The sequence below is a fragment of the Salvelinus sp. IW2-2015 genome, unplaced genomic scaffold, assembly GCF_002910315.2.
Source record: "Salvelinus sp. IW2-2015 unplaced genomic scaffold, ASM291031v2 Un_scaffold1198, whole genome shotgun sequence".
Classification (NCBI taxonomy): Eukaryota; Metazoa; Chordata; class Actinopteri; order Salmoniformes; family Salmonidae; genus Salvelinus; species Salvelinus sp. IW2-2015.
The window spans coordinates 176,977-193,234 of NW_019942773.1; the positions used below are offsets into that span (position 1 = coordinate 176,977).

Genomic DNA, 16,258 nt, shown 5'->3' on the forward strand with positions numbered 1-16,258 from the left:
CAGTATTTATGCTGCAGTAGTTTATGTGTCGGGGGCTAGGGTCAGTTGGTTATACCTGGAGTACTTCTCCATCTTATCCAGTTGTCCTGTGTGAATTTAAGTATGCTCTCTCTAAATCTCTCGTTCTCTCTTTCTTTGCTTCTCTCTCGGGAGAACCTGAGCCTAGGACCATACGTCAGCGCAAACCGGGCATGATGACTCCTTGCTGTCCCCAGTCCGCCTGGCCTTGCTGCTAATTCCAGTTTCAACTGTTCTGCCTGCGGTTATGGAACCCCTACCTGTCCCAGACCTGCGTTTTCAACTCTTAATGATCGGCTATGAAAAGCCAACTGACATTTATTCCTGATTATTATTTGACCATGCTTGTCATTTATGAACATTTGAAAATCTTGCTCTCTCTAATTCTCTCCTTCTCTCTTTCTTTCTCTCTCTCGGAGGACCTGAGCCCTAGGACCATACGTCAGACTACCGGCATGATGACTCCTTGCTGTCCCCAGCCACCTGGCCTTGCTGCTATCCAGTTTCAACTGTTCTGCCTGCGTTATGGAACCGCCACCTGTCCCAGACCTGCTATTTTCAACTCTTAATGATCGGCTATGAAAAGCCAACTGAAAATTATCATGATTATTATTTGACCATGCTTGTCATATGAACATTTTGAACATCTTGGCATAGTCTGTTATAATCTCCACCCGGCACAGCCGAGAAAAGATTCTGGCCACCCCTCATAGCCTGGTTCCTCTCTAGTTTCTTCCTAGGTTTTGGCCTTCTAGGGATTTTCCTAGCCACGCTGCTCACACTCGCCTGCTGCTGTGGTGTTAGCGGTTCTGACAGCACTTCAGGATATTAGCTGAGGTCACAAGGGCTATAAAAATAAACTTGTTTTAATGTTTGATTTGATATTCAGGCTGTTTTTGGAAAAAATAGCCAGAAATTGGTAGTTTTTAGTGGCTCCATTGGCGTAGTGTTTCCAAGCGCATGAAAGAAGAGGCGTTCTTTGGTATTTTCTCGGGTAAAGACAATAACGATTCTCCGTTTTATAATTTTTAACACTTGTGATTTTATGAAGTATAATATGTAAAACTCTGTAGTAGAATTTTGGCGCTCTGCAATTTCACCGGATGTTGCCAAGGTGGGCGCTACCGTCCTACGCCCATAATGATGTATAAAACTGTAAACATGAACACAACATAAACACAACATAAACTAGTAGCACATAAATTGTGTTATGGTTACTGTTCATTTTTGGGCATGTTTATTTCACTTTATTATGATCTATTAACGCTTTGGCAATTGTAAAACATATGTTCCCATTGATTAAACAAAACCATGACTTTGATAGGAGGGAGAGAGAGAAAGAGAGAGATGGGATGATAAATTAATATTCAAGTGATCAGACCATCAACACAACCTGAGCTTAACCACCATCACCAACACCACCGAGTTGAACCACCATCACCAACACAACCTAGCTTGAACCAACCAACACAACCTGCGCTTGAACCCACCATCACCAACACAACCTGAGCTTGAAACCAGCATACCAACACAACCTAAGCTTGAACACCATCACCAAACACAACTGAGCTTGAAACCCCACCGTCACCACACAACTAGCTAACCACCATCACCCAACACAACCTGAAGCTGACCACCATCCCAACACACAACCCTGAGCTTGAAAACCACCATCACCAACACAACCGAGCTTGAAACATCAACACAAACCTGAGCTTTGAAACCACATCACCAACACAACCAGGAGCTTGAACCCCCATCACCAACACAACCTGAGCTTGAAACCACCGTCACCAAACAACCTGGAGCTTTGAACCACCATCACAACACAACCTGAGCTTGAACCAGCATCACCAAACAAACTGAGGCTTGACCATATCACCAACACAAACCTAAGGCTTGAACCACGTCACCCAACACAACTGAGGCTGAAGCAGCATTACCAACACAACCTGAGCTTGACACCAACCGTCACCAAACACAAAACCTTGAGCTTGAACCACCGTTCACAACACAACCTGAGCTTGAAACCACCGTCCACCAACACAACTTGAGCTTGAAACCACCGTCACCAACAAACCTGAGCTTGAATCCACCGTCACCAAACACAAACCTGAGCTTGAACCACCATCACCAACACAACCAGAGCTTGAACCGCCATCACCAAACACAACCTAAGCTTGGAACCACCTCACCAACGCAACCCTTGAGGCTTGAAACCACCATCACAACACCAAACCTAGAAGCTTGAAACCCCACATCACCAAACACCTGAGCTTGAACAACCATCACCAAACACAACCTTGAGCTGAACCACATCACAAACACAACTGAGCTGAACCACCAAACACAAACCTGCCTTGACCACCATCACCAACACAAACCTGAGCTTGAACCAGCCATCACCGAACACAACCTAAGTCTTGAACCACCAACACCAAACACACCTGAGTCTTTGAACCAGCATCACCAAACCACAACTAATTGAACCACCATCAACCAACAACAAACCTGAAGCTTGAACCACCGTCCACCAAACAACAAACCTGATCTTGAACACCAACCACAACCTGAGCTTTGAACCAGCATCACCAACACAACCTGAGCTTGAACCACCATCACCAACACAACCTGAGCTCTGAACACATCACCAACCACAACTTGAGCTTGAACCACCAAAATCACCAACACAACCTGAGCTTGAACCACCATCCAACCAAACCTGAGCTGGACCCAGCATCACTCACTTTTCTCTGCTTTCTATTTTTCTTTCTTCTTATATTCATTCTTCCCTGAAATGAGCAGGAGGAAGCGTTATGTCATGACCTAGAACAGTGTGTGTGTGTGGTGTGTTGTGTTTGCAGTATCCATAATGTGTCGTATGTCTACGAGGTTTGTAAGGCTCTTTGCTCCTGTCTAGTTCAATATGTTGGATACTCATTCAAGCCCTCGTCGTGGGCAGAGTTACTTCCTGTGTTACTACCTTAATGTAGAACATGACAGTGGATACTACCGCCTCAGAACGTCCTACAACAACACACATGGACCACACAACACACACACGCACACACAGATAATGGGCCCATCGATGAACAATTCCATATTATACCTCCCTCTCCTCTTCTTACTGCCTTTGATTCCCTCCCTCTCTAGTCTCTGCTCTCCTTCTCATCCCCCCCTCTCTTCTCTGCTCCTTGCATTCCCTCCCTGCTTGCTCTACTCTCGGCTCATTCCTCTCCCTCTCCTCTCTGCTCCTCTCATTCTCTCTCCCCTGTTCTCTACTCTCTCATTCCCGTCCTCTCTCCTCTCTACTCTCATCCCCCCGTTCTCTTCTCTGCTGCCTCTCATTCCTTCCCTCCCTTCTCTTCTCTACTCCATCTTTCATTCCCTCCCTCTCTTCTTCTACTCCCAACTCATTCCTCCCTCTCTTCTTCTACTCCCTCATTCCCTCCTCTCCTCTCTTACTCCTCTCATTCCCTCTTTTCTTCTTACTCCTCTCATTGCCTTCTCCCTCTCTTCTCTCTCCTTTCTCATTTCCCTCCTCTCCTCTCTACTCCTCTCATTCCCGTCCCTCTCCTCTCCTCTACTTCCTCGCTATTCCCTTCCCTCTCCTCTCTACTCCTCTCTCCCTCCTCTCTTCTCTGCCCCTTTATTCACTTTCCTCTCTTTCTTTGCTCCTCCCATTATCTTCCTATTTTCTCTGAAAGACCTGCAGTCTGTGGTCTGTGCTAGGTGCACTGTCAATAGCATTTTTCTTTGTTTGCTGAAAATGCCTAATGTTCTGGTCGAGCTCGATGAAGAGTGGTGGTGTATTTTTGTCGAGTTATTTGATACAAAAGAAGAGGAAGGCAGAGGTCACAGTGTGCTTTCTTTTCTCTCTCAATCTCTCACTCTCCCTCACCCCGTATCCTCCTTTCCTTCATCTCTCTCACTCTACATCACCCGTTACTTCTCCATCTCTCACTCTCCCTCACCCCATATCCATTCTCTCTCTCTCCATCTCTCACCTCCCTTCACCCATATCCCTTCTCTCCTCTCATCTATCACTCTTACATCACCCTGTATCTCTCCCATATATCCCACTTCTCCACTCTCCCTCACCCCATTATCCCTTTCTCTCCATCTTTTTCACTCTCCCTCACCCCATATCCCTTCTCTCTCTCCATCTTCCACTCTCCCTCAACCATATCTTCTCTCTCTCATCTCTCCCTCTCTCCCCCAATACCCGCTTCCCATCGCTCCACTCTCCCTCACCCCGTACATCGCTTACTCTCTTTTCCATCTCTTATCTCCTCAACCAGTATCTCTCCATTTCTCACTCTACCTACCCTTATATCCTTCTCTGTCTCATTCTCTCACTCTCCCTCACCCCATATCTCTACTCTCGCTCCATCTCTCACTCTCCCTCACCCCGTATCGCTCCTCTCTCTCCATCTCTCACTCTCCCTCACCCTGTATCTCTCCATCTCTCACTCTACCTCACCCTGTATCTCTCCTCTCTCTCCATCTACATCTCTCTCCATCTCGAAAGCCAAGTTAACAAAGAGATCACTGACCATTTCGAATCCCGCCGTACCTTCTCCGCTGTACAATCCAGTTTCCGAAATGGTCATGGGTGCACCTCAGCCACGCTAAAGGTACTAAACGATATCATAACCGCCATCGATAAAAGACAGTACTGTGCAGCCGTCTTCATCGACCTGGCCAAGGCTTTCGACTCTGTCAATCACCGTATTCTTGTCGGCAGACTCAACAGCCTTGGATTTTCAAATGACTGCCTCGCCTGGTTCACCAATTACTTCTCAGATAGAGTTCAGTGTGTCAGATTGGTGGGCCTGTTGTCCGGACCTCTGGCAGTCTCTATGGGGTTACCGCAGGGGTCAATTCTCGGGCCGACTCTTTTCTCTGTATATGTCAACGATGTCGCTCTTGCTGCTGGTGATTCCTTGATCCACCTCTATGCAGACGACACCATTCTGTTTACATCTGACCCTTCTTTGGACACTGTTAACAAACCTCCAAACGAGCTTCAATGCCATACAACACTCCTTCCGTGGCCTCCAACTGCTCTTAAATGCTAGTAAAACTAAATGCATGCTTTTCAACCGTTCGCTGCCCGCACCCGCCCGCCCGACTAGCAGCACTACTCTGGACGGTTCTGACTTAGAATATGTGGACAACTACAAATACCTAGGTTTCTGGTTAGACTGTAAACTCTCCTTCCAGACTCATATTAAACATCTCCAATCCAAAATGAAATCTAGAATTGGCTTCCTAATTCGCAACAGAGCCTCCTTCACACACGCTGCCAAACATACCCTCGTAAAACTGACTATCCTACCAATCCTCGACTTCAGCGATGTCATTTACAAAATAGCCTCCAACACTCTACTCAGCAAACTGGATGCAGTCTATCACAGTGCCATTCATTTTGTCAGCAAAGCCCCATATACTACCCACCATTGCGACCTGTATGCTCTCGTTGGCTTGCCCATGCTACATATTCGTCACCAGATCCACTGGCTCCAGGTCATCTATAAGTCTTTACTTGGTAAAGCTCCGCCTTCTCTCAGCTCACTGGTCACCATAACAACATCCACCCATAGCCCGCGCTCCAGCAGCATATCTCACTGGTCATCCCCAAAGCCAACACGTCCTTTGGCCGCCTTTCCTTCCAGTTCTCTACTGCCAATGACTGGAACAAATTGCAAAAATCGCTGAAGTTGTAGACATATCTCCTTCACAAGCTTTAAGCATCAGCTATCTGAGCAGCTTACCGATCGCTGCAGCTGTACACAGCCCATCTGTAAATAGTCCATCCAACTAACTACCTCATCCCCATATTGTTTTTATTTGCTTTTTTGCTCTTTTGCACACCAGTATTTCTACTTGCACATCCTCATCTGCACATCTATCACTCCGGTGTTAATTTGCTAAATTGTAATTATTTCGCTACTATGGTCTATTTATTGCCTTACCTCCTTACACCACTTGCACACACTGTATATAGACTTTTTCTATTGTGTTATTGACTGTACATTTGTTTATTCCATGTGTAACTCTGTGTTGTTGTTTGTGTCACACTGCTTTGCTTTATCTTGGCCAGGTCGCAGATGTAAATGAGAACTTGTTCTCAACTGGCCTACCTGGTTAAATAAAGGTTAAATAACAAAAAAATGTAAAAAAAATCTCTCCCCCTCATCTCTTCTCTTCTCTCTCTCCTTTCTTTTATCTTCTCCTCAGTTATTTTCTCTCTCCAGTTATTTTCTCTCCACAGTTATTTTCTCTCTCCAGTTATTTTCTCTCCTCAGTTATTTTCTCTCCTCCTCAGTTTTCTCTCCTCCTCAGTTATTTTCTCTCCTCAGTTTGATAACCATGCAATGTATTGAAGCAAAGTAGAAGCTAATTGGATGTCTCATTTAACTGAAGAGGACTGTTTAGTTGGACTGAACGTCTTTAACATAACATTCTTACAGTCTGCTGTCTCCACAGACACCTATGCCCAGAGTTAAAGTGGTTGGAACACACTATGTAATTAACATTCACAGCAACCATCCTCTTGGTAGGTGAAGAGGCATAGGTTTTGGTAAAAGGGCAACGGTAGGGGAAGGATTAATGTGTAGGAAGAGGAGAGAGGAGAGAGGAGAGGAGAGAGAGAGGAGAGGAGAGAGAGAGAGAGGAGAGAGAGAGAGGGAGGAGAGGAGGGAGGAGGAGAGGAGAGGAGAGGAGAGGAGAGGAGAGGGAGAGGAGAGGAGAGGAGAGGAGAAGGAAGGAGGAGGAGAGGAGAGGAGAGGAGAGAGAGGAGAGTGGGAGGTAGAGAACTCGTGGGTCGCAAGATAATTATAATTTTGTAAATCCTCCCAGGAATGTGATCATCTTAAACTCTCCAGGTCACAAGATGATGTCAGAAATGGAACCAGGCAGATAGCACCAGTGAAGCTATGATGTCAAAATGGAACCAGGCCAGATAGCACCAGTGAAGCTAATAATTGTCAAAATGGAACCAGGCCAGATAGCACAGTGAAGCTAATAATGTAAAATGGAACAGGCCAGAGAGCACCAGTTGAAGCTAATAATGTCAAAATGAACCATGCCAGGTAGCACCATTGAAGCTAATGATGTCAAAATGGAACCAGGCCAGATAGCATCAGTGAAGCTAATAATGTCAAAGGAACCAGGCCAGGTAGCACCAGTGAAGGTAATGATTTCAAAATGGAACCAGGCCCAGATAGCACCAGTGAGCTAATAATGTCAAAATGGAACCAGCCAGATAGCACCAGTGAAGCTAATAATGTCAAAATGGAACCAGGCCAGGTAGCACCAGTGTAGCTAATAATGTCAAAATGGAACCAGGCCAGGGTAGCACCAGTAAGCTAATAATGTCAAAATGGAACCAGGCCCGGTAGCACCATGTGAAGCTAATAATGTCAAAATGGAACAGGCCAGATTGCACCAGTGAAGCTAATGATGTCAAAATGGAACCAGGCCAGGTGAGCACCAGTGAAGCTAATAATGTCAAAATGGAACCAGGCCAGATTTAGCACCAGTGAAGCTAATGATGTCAAAATGGAACCAGGCCAGGATGCACCAGTGAAGAATGATGTCAAAATGGAACCAGGCCAGAATAGCACCAGTGAAGAAATGAATGTCAAAATGGAACCAAGTGCCAGGTAGCACCAGTTGAAGCTAATATATGTCCAAAATTGGAACCAGGCCAGGTAGCACCAGTGAAGCTAATAATGATCAAAATTGAACCAGGCAGGTAGCACCAGTGAAGCTAATAATTCAAAATGGACCAGGCAGGTACACCAGTGAAGCTAATAATGTCAAAATGGAACCAGGCCAGGTAGCACCAGTGAAGCTAATGATGTCAATAATGTGGATAGAGATTACGGTGTAGACTTTGACAAACTAACTGCATCTGACATATTTCGGAGTTCACAACCCACACCCTCGCTTTCACACTCAATCACTAACTCTCGCTCTCCCTCAGCCTTCCTCCCTCCTTCTCTCTCGCCTATCTCCCTCCCTTGCTCTCTCTCTCGCTCTCTCTCTCCACTCCCACCAACCCAGTTTGGTATGGTTGGGTCCTGTAGGCCACAGCTGTCCTCTGCCCTCTGTCAGCCTCACAGCTGGCTTTACCCACAATCCTCAGCTGGACTCTATCAAACAGTCTTGTTACCTCCTGCGCTTGGATCTTGTGTATTGTATTTGTCTTATGGATCCCAATTAGCTGCACATGCTGCAGCTACTCTTCCTGGGTCCCAGCAAAATTAAGGAAGTTATACAATACCAGTCAAAGGGTTGGACACACCTACTCATTCAAATGTTTTTCTTCATTTATACTACTTAGAATAATAGTGAAGACCTCATAACTATGAAATAACAAATACGGAATCATGTAGTAACCAAAGAAGTGACCAACAAAATATATTTCATATTTGAGATTCTTCAAAGTAGCCACCCTTTGACTTGATGACAGCTTTTCACACTCTTAGCATTCTCTCAACCAGCTTCATGAAGTAGTCACCTGGAATGCATTTCAATTAACACGTGTGTCTTTTTAAAAGTTCATTTGTTTAATTTCTTTCCTTCTCTATACGTTTGAGCCAGTCAGTTGTCTTTTCAAAAGGTAGGGTTGGTATACAGAAGATAGCCCCATTTGGTAAAAGACCAAGTCCATATTATGGCAAGAACAGCTCAAATAAGCAAATAGAAACAACAGTCCATCATTACTTTAAGACATGAAGGTCAGTCAATGCGGAAAAATTCAAGAACTTTCTTCAAGTGCAGTCGTAAAAACCATCAGGCGATATGATGAAACTGGCTCTCATGAGGACCGCCAAAGAAAAGGAAGACCCAGAGTTACCTCTGCTGCAGAGGATAAGTTCATTAGAGTTACCAGCCTCAGAATTTGCAGCCCAAATAAATGCTTCAGAGTTCAAGTAATAGACACATCTCAACATCAACTGTTCAGAGGAGACTGCCTCAATCATGCCTTCCTGATCGAATTGCTGCAAAGAAACCACTACTAAAGGACACCAATAAGAAGAATAGACTTGATTGGGCCAAGAAACACGAACAATGGATATTAGATTGGTGCTAATTTGTCCTTTGGTCCGATGAGTCCAAATGTGAGATGTTTTGGTCTTTGTGAGATGCAGAATAGGTGAACGGATGATCTCTGCATGTGTGGTTTCCACCTTGAAGCATGGAGGAGGAGGTGTGATGGTGTGGGGGTACTTTGCTGCTGACACTGTCAGTGATTTATTTAGAATTCAAGGCACACTTAACCAGCATGAATACCACAGCATTCTGCACAAAGTAGATGTCCTCACCGACTTGTCAAAACTATAGTTTGTTAACAAGAAATGTGTGGATTGGTTAAAACCGAGTGTTAATGACTCCAACCTAGGTTTATGTAAACTTCCGACTTCAACTCTATATTTATATACAGTAATACAGTTCTTTCAAACATTACGTTTAATGTTCTGATATGTCTGTCATAAGTCCTGGTCTGGATCTTTCTGAAGTGTTGTTTGACCCTATTTGATTGACAGGGGGCCAGAGAAGTAGAGGGCCACACAGTGAGGCGCCAAAACACACACACATTGTAATTAATGAAAACATGTAAATTGATGTTAAAACTACATTTATAATAAATGTGGATGTCTGCTGTATTCATATTCATTATCTATTTTATTGTCATGTTGTGTCCAGGCTAAGGGTGTTGTTGTGAGGGGCCAGATGGTAACCATGCCAATACCTCTCCACTACATCAACTTCCTTGTAAGTGGAGTATACATCCTCCCTTGCAGAGACCAGAGAACAACACACACCAAAGGTGTGTGTGTGTGTGTGTGTGTGTGTGTGTTAGATGTGATATTCATTGTGGAGGGAGGGAGACAATGGTGAGGGATCAGATGTAACTCACAGCAACATGAATATTAATGTCTGTCCTTAGAAAGAGGTATAAATAAACCCCCACAATGCACTGCAGGTGACATACACTTGTCATTGTCCTTCAGCAGTCTGCAATCAGCTTCTTTATATGTATCTCTCTCTACCCTTTTCAACCCACCCTCTCTCTCTCTCTCTTTCTCTCTCTCTCTTTCTCTTTTTCTCCTTTCCACCCTCTCTCCTCTCCTCTCTCTTGCTCTCATTCCCTCTTACTGATTGTCTCACCCCCCCCCACCCGAAGAATCCTCTGGGGCTGATCGTTGTCCTGAGCGACAATGGAACTTCATGACGTTCCCTGTTCTGGGATGATGTGGAGGGGATCTGGGAGTAGATGCATCACACAAATACATGTACACACACACACAGTGTCTGTCTCTGACATGGTGGAGTGTGTTTGAAGTGGTTTGAGAGCTGCTCTCCTGTGATAGGTTGTGAGGTTGGTTGTGTCATATAATAGCGAAGAGGAGTGACAGGAAGTGTTACTGTAATAACCCTGTCTCTGCATGTAAACATGCTCTCTATCACTCACTCTTTTATGACTGTCAAGCCTGTCCCCCCCCCACTCGAAGGTGCAAGGCTTCCCAGGTATTACGCACTCCTGCCACCATCATTACGCACAACTGCTTTCCCCCCATCACGCGCATCAGTGATTATTGGACTCACCTGGACTCAATCACCTCTGTCATCACCTCCCCTATATCTGTCTATTCCCCCGCTCTGTTCCCTGCTCTGTTCCCTGCTTCAGCATTGATTGTCATATGTCCTTGTATACCCGTATGCTGACGCTGTTCCTGCCTTGTTCAATGTCTGTTCCGATTAAGTGTTTGACTCCAAGTACCTGCTTTTCCAAATACAGTGTCGGACCTTACACTCTCTCGCTCTCGCTCGATCTCTCTCTGTCTTGCCCTCTCTCGTTCTCGCTCTCACTCTCTCGCTCTCTCTCTCAGATATGTATGAGAATGACCAGTTTCTACTGATCTCATTCACAGCTGCGTTGGTGAGTTGACGTGTCACCTGGTTTGGGACTAGACAATCCTTTCACTGTCTAGCTACTTGACCATCACTCAAAATCACTTGTTTTTGTTATGGATTGGAGTGAATGGGAACTAGTAACAGTTGAAGGGCCAAGTGTCTCTTTTTCCTGGGGTTGGGGTGAATAAAGTTCAAAGTTCAATAAAGTTGGGTTCAACCAGAAACCACTGTTTACTAACCAGGGTTCTCTGTTTTATTTGTGATCGGCAGAAACTCAGTCATTGCTTGGACCAATGGGGATCACACTCACACACTCACACACTCACACACTCACACACACACTTTGGTAGCCAAACATCTGTGGCTGTCCTCTGCCTGCCATCAGACCCATTCCAAAACAATTTCACTGATAAGACAGAGCCTGTGAGTGTACGTGTGTGTCTGGTCCATTTTCGACAGTCAGATGTTGGAGGAGGAGTCAGGCAATGAGGACAGTGCTGGGTAATATGCACGTTGGATGGATATTTTTGTGAGTGAGCCCTGTTTGCACGAGCTAGTTAATCAGAACAGCCACAGCACAGAGCAGCTCCTTCTGGCGATTTAAACCCACAAATAATCCTGATAAGGATAAACATGGCGAGAATGGAGCCAGAATGGACCAGAGCACAGCCATGAGCTCAACTCATCTACAAATGTTTATCAGTCCAGCCATAGAAAGTTCATAGGTCAATGGGTTGGCATGTGTGTCTTTCTGTGTGTCTTGGTAAGTAGGTTGTAGAAGGGGTGGTAGTGTAGTATTACCCTTTAAAGTGGTCTCTACTTTGTAGTAGTGTGCTTGACCTGTAACAATACTGTTGTTTCATTGTGTCACGTTCCTGACCTATTTTATGTTATTTTTGTATATGTTTAGTTGGTCAGGGCGTGAGTTGGGGTGGGCATTGTATGTTTTGTGTTTAGATCACTGTTAATCAGCCTTATATGGTTCTCAATCAGAYACAGGTGGTTTACGTTTTCCTCTGATTGGGAACCATATATAGGCTGGCTGTTCACACTGTTTGTTTGTGGGTGATTGTCTCCTGTGTTTGTGTCTGCGCACCACACGGGATTGTTTCGGTTTGTTCGTGCGTTTATGTAGTCTGTTCCTGTGTCAGCGTGCTTCGTGTATTTGTAAGTTCGTTTGTTCAGGTCTGTCTACATCGTTTGTTATTTTGTATTTCTGAAGTCTAGTTCGTGTCAGTGTTCGTCTGTTTTTTTCAATAAATCATTATGTCATCACACCTCGCTGCGCATTGGTCTACCGATCCTTCTCTCCTCTCCTCGTCCGAGGAAGACGATACCCGTTACACATTGGTTCAAATACAACTCCAACTGTTTACATTTACTATCAATCATCATGATATACTGTTTACTTTTACTATCAATCATCATGATATAATGTTTACATTTACTATCAATCATCATGATACACTGTTTACATTTACTATCAATAGAGAGTAATAAAGGTTCAAAAGTTCAATAAAGTTGGGTTCAACCAGAAACCACTGTTTACTAACCAGGGTTTCTCTGTTTTTATTTGTGATCGGCAGAAACTCAGTCATTGCTTGGACCAATGGGGATCACACTCACACACTCACACACTCACACACTCACACCACACCCTTTGGTAGCCAAACATCGTGTGGCTGTCCCTCTGCCTGCCATCAGACCCATTCCAAACAATTTCACTGATAAGACAGAGCCTGTGAGTGTACGTGTGTGTCTGGTCCATTTCGACAGTCAGATGTTGGAGGAGGAGTCAGGCAATGAGGACAGTGCTGGGTAATATGCACGTTGGATGGATATTTTTGGTGAGTGAGCCCTGTTTGCACGAGCTAGTTAATCAGAACAGCCACAGCACAGAGCAGCTTCCTTCTGGCGATTTAAACCACAAATTAATCCTGAGTAAGGATAAACATGTGCGAGATATGGAGCCAGATGGACCAGAGAGCATCTAGCCAATGATGTCAATCATTATCAAATGTTTCATGTCCAGCCATATGAAAGTTCATAGGTCAATGTGGTTGGCATGTGTGTCTTTCTGTGTGTCTTGGTAAGTAGGTTGTAGAAGGGGTGGTAGTGTAGTATTACCCTTTAAAGTGGTCTCTACTTTGTAGTAGTGTGCTTGACCTGTAACAATACTGTTGTTTCATTGTGTCACGTTCCTGACCTATTTTATGTTATTTTTGTATATGTTTAGTTGGTCAGGGCGTGAGTTGGGGTGGGCATTGTATGTTTTGTGTTTAGATCACTGTTAATCAGCCTTATATGGTTCTCAATCAGAAACAGGTGGTTTACGTTTTCCTCTGATTGGGAACCATATATAGGCTGGCTGTTCACAACTGTTTGTTTGTGGCGTGATTGTCCTCCTGTGTTTGTGTCTGCGCACCACACGGGATTGTTTCGGTTTGTTCGTTGCGTTTATGTAGTCTGTTCCTGTGTCAGCGTGCTTCGTGTATTTGTAAGTTCGTTTGTTTTCAGGTCTGTCTACATCGTTTGTTATTTTGTATTTCTGAAGTCTAGTTCGTGTCAGTGTTCGTCTGTTTTTTTCAATAAATCATTATGTCATCACACCTCGCTGCGCATTGGTCTACCGATCCTTCTCTCCTCTCCTCGTCCGAGGAAGACGATACCCGTTACAACATTGGTTTCAAATACAACTCCCAACTGTTTACATTTACTATCAATCATCATGATATACTGTTTACCTTTTACTATCAATCATCATGATATAATGTTTACATTTACTATCAATCATCATGATACACTGTTTTACATTTACTATCAATGCCTCATGATACACTGTTTACATTTACTATCAATCATAATGATATTACTGTTTACATTTACTATCAATGCTCATGATACACTGTTTACATTTACTATCAATCATCATGATATAATATTTACATTTACTGTCAATCATCATGATACTTGTAACGGTTGCTCTCCTCCTCTTCGTCTGAAGAGGAGGAGTAGGATCGGACCAAAACGCAGCGTTGTATGCAGACATAACGAAATGTATTTAAACAAGACGAAACACGAAGAACACTTGAAATGATTACAAAATAACAAACGACGTAGACAGACCTGAACTTGAGAATTTACAATAAAACACGAAGAACAGGAACAGAGCGAGACGAACGAACACGAAACAGTCCCGTGTGGTGCCACAAGACACAGGAACAATCACCCACAAACAAACAGTGAGAATCAGCCTACCTTAATATGGTTCTCAATCAGAGGAAACGTCAAACACCTGCCCCTAATTGAAAACCATATCAGGCAACACATTTAACCAACATAGAAACACATAACATAGAATGCCCACCCCAACTCACGCCCGTGACCAACTAAACACAATACAAAAACAAGGAAAACAGGTCAGGAACGTGACAGATATAACTGTTTACATGTCTATCAATCATCATGATATAATGTTTACATTACTGTTCATCATCAATGATATACTGTTTACATTTACTATCAATCATCTCATGATATTACTGTTACATGTCTAATCAATCATCATGATATACTGTTTACTTTACTATCAATCATCATGATTACTGTTTACATTTACTATCATCATCATGATACCTGTTTACATTTATATCATGCATCATGATAATTTACTTCTATATCTAGATTACTTTACATGTCTATCAATCATCAGATACAACTGTTTTACATTTACTTATACAATGCTCATGAATAACACTGGTTACATTTACTGTCAATCATCATGATATACTTTTACATTTACTATCAATCAATCAATGATTAATCTGGTTTACATTGATCTATCAATCATAATGATATACGTTACATTTACTATAATATCATGATAATACTGTTTAACATTTACTATCAAATCATTTCATGATATACTGTTTACATGTCTATCAAAAAATAAATGATATACTGTTTTACATTTTACTATCAATCATCACTGATATTACATGTACTTTATATTACATATCAAATACATGCTATACTTACTTGTATCTCTGGATATCTACATGTTACTATCAATCATCATGATATACTGTTTACATTTACTATCAATCATCATGATAATAATGTTTTACATTTATTATCTCATCATGATATAATGTTTACATTTACTGTCAATCATCATGATATACTTTTACATTATTTCTATCCAATCAATCATGATATACTGTTTACATTTACTATCAATCATCATGGATATAACTGTTTACATGTTATTCATAATCATCATGAAATATATTGTTTATCATTTTATCTTCAAATCCATCATTGATATAATATTTTTACATTTTACTCAATCATCATCAATGATATACTGTATTACATTTACTATCAATCATCATGATATTCTGTTTACATGTCTATCAATCAACATGATATAACTGTTTACTTTTACTATCAATCACATGATAAATGTTAATAAATCTATCAATGTATACTGTTACATTTCTACCCATGATATACTGTTTACATTTACTATCAATCAATCATGATATACTGTTTTACATTTACTATCAATCATCATGAATATATGTTTACTTTACTATCAATCATCATGATACACTGTTACATTTGCATTTGCTATTGTGACCTTTTCTCCATTTGATCTTTCTCCCTGGTCTCCTGTCGCCCCAGAACACCCTGACCTGCCATATGCTGTTCTGCCGGTGGATGAGAGGCTGACCCTGGTGTGGTGAAGAAGTAGGGAGGTGAGGTGAAGGGTTGGGGGAGGTGTGGAGGAGGTGCATGGGAGGTGTGGTGAAGGACTGGGGGAGGCTGAATCTGGGTGTGGTGAAGTTTGTGGGGGAGGCTGAGACCGAGTTGTGGTGTGGGGGTGGTGAGGTGAAAGGTGTGGTGGAGGTGGGGGGAGGTGTTTGTGAAAGGAGCCGGGGGGCCATCCCTATCACAAGAGGTCACACTACAAAGGTGGTGGTGAAGGCATGGGGGAGGTGTGGTGAAGGGTGGGGAGGTGTGGTGAAGGATGGGGGAGGTGTGGTGAAGGCATGGGGGAGGTGTGGGTGAAGGTGTGGTGAAGGTTGTGGGGGAGGTGTGGTGAAGGTGTGGTGAGGTGTGGTGAAGGCATGGGGAGGTTGTGGTGGGAGGTGTTGGTGAAGGTTGTGGGGGAGGTGTGGTGAAGGTTGTGGGCGAGGTGTGGGGCAGGTGTGGGTGAAGGCATGGGGGAGGTTGGGGTGGTGGGGTTTTTTGAAGGTGGGGGGAGGAGTGTGGTTGAAGGTGTGGTGAAGGTGTGGTGAAGGCA

At 43.4% G+C, this 16,258-nt stretch overlaps 1 pseudogene; it reads left to right on the forward strand.

Annotated features, from left to right (window-relative positions):
• Positions 1–16,258, forward strand: part of LOC139024217 (maltase-glucoamylase-like) — a 35,575-nt pseudogene that overhangs the window by 15,493 nt on the left and 3,824 nt on the right.